The following is a 7,020-nucleotide window of genomic DNA, read 5'->3' as shown; positions in this document are numbered from 1 at the left end:
TCCAGATGAGAGTTTGGGGCTGCTTCACCAATCCCTCCTGTGGGTCAGTCGTGAGTAACTCCAAACTCAAGTTTGTAATAAAGAGCCCAAAGGTTGGAAACAGCTCGTTGGTGGTCTTCTCAGGTTCATGAATGCTTCCTGGCACAACAGGAGACTGTAGTGTATGGTCGTTAGCTCTCTGGCTTCAAATCTAGTACTCCTTACTACAATGCTCAGCTTCCCTCTCCGACTAGCACAGGGACTGGGCACTGAAGAAGTGCAGTGATTTCATTTGTGTCTTAATATAGCTGTTGAGGACTTGGACTCTAAGGTCAAATTGATTTAGATTTCAATTCCACTCCTGACCCTTATGAACTCCTATGTGACCATCTTGAGCACAGACTAAACATGCGCTACATTCTCTCAAAATAAGAAGACACACACCTGAGGTTTTATTTTGTGTGTGTGTGTGTGTGTGTGTGTGTGTGTGTGTGTGTGTGTGTGTGTGTGTGTGAGAGAGAGAGAGAGAGACAGAGAGAGAGAGAGAGAGAGAGAGAGAGACAGAGAGAGAGATAGAGAGAGACAGAGACAGAGAGAGACAGAGAGACAGAAAGACAGAGACAGAGAGACAGACAGACAGAAAGACAGAGACAGAGAGACAGAGAGAGTGGGAGAAGATAGCCTGAGTCAAGCATGGGAGAGCGGGGCCAGGGTCACCCTGGGCCATACAATGCTTTAGTGCTGTTAATATCATGAGGAATAAAGACACAAAACTTCCTGTGTCTCAAGACTCACTATGCAAATGGCGAATGGTCATCTCTGGTGAATCTTCAGCCAACTGGAGAGGTGAGCTGGGATTGGGAGCAGTTGAAAGCAATTATGTCAAAGTTAGAGGCTCAATGTCAGTCCAGACTTCTCAGACTTCCTAAGTTTTAGTCAGGGCTGTCATGTGAGGAAAGGGCAGTAAGTGAGGGGAGCAGATGTGTGAGCACAGCAACATCATCATGCTGTCAAACCTGTTTCTCAGACCCTCAGCAGAGCAGTGAGCACAGCAGAGATGCTCTACTGATTAGACGATCCTTCCCCTCCAGGGAGAGGAGAAAGAAAAAGAAGGAAAGAAAGAAAGAAAGAAGGAAAGAAAGGAAGGAAGGAAGGAAGGAAGGAAGGAAGGAAGAAAGAAAGAAAGAAAGAAAGAAAGAAAGAAAGAAAGAAAGAAAGAAAGAAAGAAGGAAAGAAATGAGGTGGGACAAAGACACTTACAGAGAGTCATCAACAGTCTAAGAAGGATAAGGCAGGAGCATGGCTCAGAAAAGGCTGGTGCTAGTTGGTGAAGTCTGTTCAGAGGCAGCATTGTGATTTCCAGGGGGAGTTCTTGTGTGAGCTGAGATCAGGACAACAAAAAGAGCCTTGCACCCACACTACAGTTTACCTACACCACAGGGTTGCTAATGGGCTCTCAGTATAATGCAAGCTGGTCTTAAACTCAGTGCAGGCTCAGGCTCCCTAGTGCTGGAATTCCAGGCACATACCAGCATTCTTAACCTTGACTGGTGATCTTATTGTGACTACTCCTTCTTTCTGTTTAACCTGGACTTCCTTGGCCTTCTGCCATGTTATAATGAAGAAGGCTCTCAGAATCTGATTTTTAATTTTTTTTCATTTGTCTGCATGTTGTTTAGTCTCTTGTCAACTGGGTTACTTGGCAAGATTCTAAATTAAGGAAATAATACCATTATATTGATATTTTATTTGACTGATGATTGACAAAGTACAACCAAGTTCACTGTGGGAAGCAGTGGTCCTGACTTATAGAAAAATTAAACTGAGGGAACTGTGGAGAGCAAGCCAGAAAGCTGCTTTCCTTCATTGTCTCTGCTTCAGTTCCTGCTTCCAAGCTGCTGCCCTGAGTTCCGGCTCTGACTGCATTAATTACTTTTCTGTTACTGTGATAAAATACCATGGCCAAGGCACTTTATAGAAGAAAGCATTTATTTCAATTTACAGTTTCGGAGGGCAACTGAAGCACCAAACTGAGAGCTCACAACTTGAACTGCAAGAATGAAGCAGAGAAGGGCTGGGGATTTAGCTCAGTGGTAGAGCGCTTACCTAGGAAGCGCAAGGCCCTGGGTTCGGTCCCCAGCTCCGAAAAAAAGAACCAAAAAAAAAAAAAAAAAGAATGAAGCAGAGAGAGAAAGAGAGCACTGGAAATGGTGAGAGGTTTAGAAACCTCAAGCAAGGCCACACCTCCTAGATTTCCCCAAACAGTGCCACCAAAGGGGGAGGGGGCGTGTGTGTGTGTGTGTGTGTGTGTGTGTGTGTGTGTGTGTGTGTGTGTGTGTGTGTGGCTGTGTGCTGTCTCTGTGTTCAAAAGCATGAGCCTATGGGGGACATTCTCATTGAAACCACCACAGTGATGAGCTCTAATGTGGAAATACAAAGCAAAGGAATTCTTTCTTCCCCAAGTTGCTTTTGATTACTATGCTGGTTAGTTTTGTTTGTTTGTTTGTTTTTATCAACTTTACACATAGTAGGGCCATTTTTGAAGAGGAAACTACAATTGAGAAACTGTCCCCCATCAAATTGGCTGATAGGCAAATCTGTGGCGTGTTTTAATTGATTAATAAGTGATGTTAAGAGTGCTGAGTTTACTAGGGCCTGGGCTGCCCCTGACCAGCTGCTTCTGGGTTCTATAAGAAAGCAGGATGAGCAATCCATGGGAAGCAAGACAGCAAAGCAGCAGCCCTGCACAGTCCCTGCTTCGGTTCCTGCCTTGCTTGAGTGCCTGTCCTGAGTTCCTTCAATGATTGACAAGACTCAAGAGGTATAATCTAGACAAATCCTTTCATCATCAACTTGACTTTGATCATGTTCACAGCAACCAAAGTAGGGAAGTTATGGTGTTTATTACAGCATTAAAGAAACCTAACTGGGACAATTTGTTTTGTCTTTTTTTCCCCCAAAGATTTATTTATGTATGTGAGTTTTGTGTCTGTATGTACACTTGCATTCCAGAAAGAGGAATCAGATCCCTTAAGAGATTGTTGTGAACAATCATATGGTTGCTGGGATCCAAACTGGAGACCTCTGGAAGAGTAGCTAATACTCTAAATCGCTGAGCCATCTCTCCAGCCCTGGTCTTGTTTTTTTGAGACAAGAGTCTCATATAGCCCAGGTTGGCCTCAAATTCACTATATAGCACAGGTTGACCAACTTTTGGTCCTCCTATCTTCATCTCCCAATTTCTAGAATGACAGGCACATAAACCTTCAATCTTGAACTTTGCAGCTTCCATAACTGTGAGCAAAATAAACTTCTCTTGTTAATGATCTGTTCCAGTGTATGGTAATCTGTCACTGTGGCAGAGAACAGATCAAGATAACTTGCTAGTGTATGGTAGGTACTAAGAAGTGTACTTCTACGGTATCTACATCATAAACCTGAAGAGGATCTGGGAGAAGCTGTTGCTCGCAGCTCGTGCTATTGTTGTGGTTGAGAACCCTGCTGATGTCAGCGTGATCTCCTCCAGGAACACTGGCCAGTGAGCTATGCTGAAGTTTGCTGCTGCCACAGGAGCCACTCCAATTGCTGGCCGCTTCACACTTGGGATCTTCACTAACCAGATCCAAGCAGCCTTCAGGGAGCCACGGCTTCTAGTGGTGACCGATCCCCAGACTGACCACCAGCCCCTCACAGAGGCTTCTTATGTCAACCTGCCCACCATTATTCTGTGTAACACAGATTCTCTCCTGCACTACGTGGACATCGTTTATCCCATACAACAAGGGAGCTCACTCAGTGAGTCTGATGTGGTGGATGCTGGCCTGGGAAATACTGAGCATGCGAGGAACTATGCGAGACCGCATGGGAGGTTATGCCTGATTTTACTTCTACAGACACCCACCCAGAGGAGATTGAGAAGGAGGAGCAGGCTGCTGCTGAGAAGGCTGTGACCAAGGAGAAATTCCAGGGTGAATGAACCGCACCAGCACCTGAGTTCACTCCTGCTCAGCCTGAGGTGGCCGACTGGTCTGAGGGTGTACAGGTGCCCTCTGTGCCCACCCAGCAGTTCCCCACGGAAGACTGGAGTGCGCAGCCAGCCACTGAGGACTGGCCAGCAGCTCCCACAGCGCAGGCCACTGAGTGGGTTGGAGCCACCACTGAGTGGTCCTGAGCTGCTCTGCAGATGCCTGAGCGAAGGGGAAAAAAGGTGGAAGGAAAATAAAGTTCCTAAAAGCTGGAAGGAAAAAAAAAAGAATGTGCACTTCTCTTCTTTCCCATCCTTGTTTTAAAACACTAACAATTTGTTTTTGATGATGTATATCCATCATAGAAACTATGGAATGCATTGTGAAGTTGAATGACAATCCCTACCCCACAGACTCCTGCAGGCCCAAACTGACCATGTCCCCACCCTTTTGGGCATTTCCTTCAGGCTTCTTTCTGTTTTTCTTTTTTTCTTTTCTCCTGAAAAGGGCCTTATTTAGCTGTTTTAGATACCATAAAGTTCACTTTGTAAAGTGTGCAATGAGGTGGTGGATTACTACATTCACAAAGATGTATGCTCGTCATCACTATCTAGATTTACACTATTTTATCACCCCAAAAGGAAATCTTGTACCCATTAGCAGCCACTTCTACTTGCGTCAGTTCCCGTCTCAGCCCTACACAACCATGCATCATCTGCTTTCTGCCTCTATCCATTTGCCTATTCTGACTATTGAATACAAACGGAGCCATACCTTATGTGTCTGGCTTCACTTAGAAAGAGTTCAAGGCTCCTCCGTGTTGTGGCATATATCAGCACTTCATTTTTCCTCACAGTCAAATATAATATCCTGTTGTGGGGATATACCACATTCCATTAGCTCAATTTTTTTTCAGTAGACGGACATTTGGATCGCTTTCTTCTAGTTGCTATGAATAGTCCTGCTGTGAACATTTGTGTTTAAGCTTTTGCATCGACATGTATTTTCATTTCTCTTGGGAGTGGAATTTCAACGTCATAGGGTAATTGTGTTTAAGATTTTGGAGGACAGGAAAACAGCCTCTTTCTTTCTTCATGGTTCTGGTGATACTGTGATACAGTTCACTGCACTAGCTTCCTGAAACGTTCTGCTTTTCCCCTGGTTTCTTGGTGAGAACTGTTTTTTAATCATCCCCTCAAAAATTACATTAGCTCAATGATGCATGTTCTAAGCCTTGGGCATAGAAATCAGAATACAAGTGTCTCATACAATACAGAGGGAAACTAGACACAGCCAGTTAAAGTCCGCGTGACCTGAGCTATCTTAGAGAGGTAGGCCAAATGCTGAGAAAGCACAAAGGGAAATGAAAGCCAAATTTCCTGTTGTAGACTGAAGAGAGCTTCTGAAGAAAGGTGCCACAAGCCTAGCCTGGCAGGGTAAGTGTGTGTTTATCGAAGAGGTGGAGGAGGGAAGACAGACATCAGGTAGAGGCAAGAAGATTGCAAAGTAAGTATGTGTGGTAGCACGCATATTTAATTCCAGCAGGCAGAGGCAGGTGGATCTCTGTGAGTTTAAGACCATTCTGGTTTACATTATGAGTTCTAGGCCAGCCGAGACTCCACAATGAGCCTCTGTCTCAAATAAAAACAACAATGAAGACTTGCAAAAGCATGGAGGACCAGAGTGAAAGATTTCTAAGATGCTACAAACAGATTGGCATGGCCAGAGTCCCAAATACTTTCAGAAAGAGCCAGTTAGGACTTTGGCAATGTAAAGTGAGATGATGTGATGGCATCCAAGTGATACATGAAGAAGTCCCAACATAATTTAGCTTTCGAAAGAATACCACCAGGAGTAACATCGTTGGCTTTGCTGAATGTCTGACACTTTTTAAAATAAAAATAGCATGTGTATGTTTAAAAATCAAAGAACAAACATGTTTATGATGATGTTCGACAGTCTTCTTTGCCCTTTCATTTCTAGGGTCAAACCGTCCCTTTTCAGTTGCTTCTCTTGGTAATGAGTTCCTTCATTTATTTCTACTAATATGCTTACCCTGTTGCCTCTCAATGTGTCAACGGACACTATAACCTCTACTACTGCTGTCTTCTCAGTGTGTACCCTTACTTCAGGTCTTTCCCTTTATGTGTAGCTTCATATAGTATACTCAGGCCTATGTTTCTTGGTCTGTCAATCCTAGACAGTATGTCTTGACTCCTGCAGTCTGATGTGAGAATACTAGGCAGTCTGGTGTACTTCTGCAAGCATAGATAAATCACTCATGGCTTCTCTTTAGGTTGAGTTTAAAAGTTAAAGAGAGGGAGATGAACATATGGCTCAGTGGTTAAGATCACCTGCTGCTCTTGCAGGGGATCAGAGGACCAGGCTTCAATTCCCAGCATCCCATCTTCAATCCCAAGGGATTTGACATTGTCGTCTGACTTCTGTGAGCACCAGGTGCATACATGGTACATGTTCATACATTCAGACAAAGCACTCATACATGTGAAATAAATAAATCTTAAAAATTGAAAATCAACAGGAGCTACAGGATTGAGGGTATACGTCCTAGTCCTTTCACAGCCCAGCTGTATGTTCACACCCATTTCCACGCCTTACACAGTGTTTTGTTTCCCTAGAATTTCCCTTTTCATTTAAAAATCTACATGTTAACAGCTTTCTTTATTGTGGTGTGTTTGGTTTTTGAGATGGTCTCAATCTATAGTCCAGACTGGCCTAGAACTTCTCAGTTTGGCTCAGGTGGGCCTCCAGTTTAAGACCTTCCTACATTGGCTTCTAAGTGCTGCTTCAAAGAGTGTAAGCATCACAGGTCAGGGCCAGACAGCGTTATTTTATATGGATATATAGTATTTTGTTTATCCACTCATCCATTCACTAATGGACATATTGGTCATTTCTATTTTTGCTTGCATGAATAATGATGTTATAAACATTTGTATAAAAATATTTGAACATGAGTCTTAATTCCCTGAGGAACCCAAGAAGTGGGATTTCTAGGTCAGATAGTAATTCTAGGTTCAACTTACAAAGTAGCTGCCAATTGCTGCCATACAGG

At 43.7% G+C, this 7,020-nt stretch overlaps 1 pseudogene; it reads left to right on the top strand.

Moving 5' to 3' along the window:
- The first annotated feature begins 3,431 nt into the window (after positions 1–3,431).
- On the top strand, positions 3,432–4,398 carry Rpsa-ps25 (ribosomal protein SA, pseudogene 25; annotated as a pseudogene).
- The last annotated feature ends 2,622 nt before the right edge of the window (positions 4,399–7,020 follow it).

The sequence above is a fragment of the Rattus norvegicus genome, chromosome X (genome assembly GCF_036323735.1).
Source record: "Rattus norvegicus strain BN/NHsdMcwi chromosome X, GRCr8, whole genome shotgun sequence".
NCBI classification, from domain to species: Eukaryota; Metazoa; Chordata; class Mammalia; order Rodentia; family Muridae; genus Rattus; species Rattus norvegicus.
The sequence above is the reverse complement of the archived record's forward strand: the minus strand, read 5'-3'. Positions and strand labels throughout refer to the sequence as shown.